This window comes from Acanthisitta chloris, unplaced genomic scaffold (assembly GCF_000695815.1).
Source record: "Acanthisitta chloris isolate BGI_N310 unplaced genomic scaffold, ASM69581v1 scaffold32738, whole genome shotgun sequence".
Lineage (NCBI taxonomy): Eukaryota > Metazoa > Chordata > Aves > Passeriformes > Acanthisittidae > Acanthisitta > Acanthisitta chloris.
In genome coordinates this window covers 1-301 of record NW_008685907.1, presented here as the reverse complement: position 1 = coordinate 301, position 301 = coordinate 1, and positions in this window count along the sequence as shown.

Here is a 301-nt window from a genome sequence, read left to right as displayed (position 1 = left end):
AAAACCCAGCCGCTCTTATCGAGCTGCAGCACAGCCCTGGCAGGTGGCAGTCCCTGGGCAGCAGCAGCACCCCTGGGTGACTAAGCAGAGCCGCCCTAAGAGCTTTATTCGGCGGCTACAACAACAACGCAGGTCTGAAACGAGTCAAAACCCAAACCTGAACCACAACACCAATTCGCACGGCCGAGCACGAACCGCCGCGCTCAGCGCCCGGTACAACCGCTCCGGATCGGCCTCCGCTCCGGCCGAGCACCGCTCATACCGAGCCGCGCTCGGGGCCGCGCGGGAGGCTCGGGCGGTG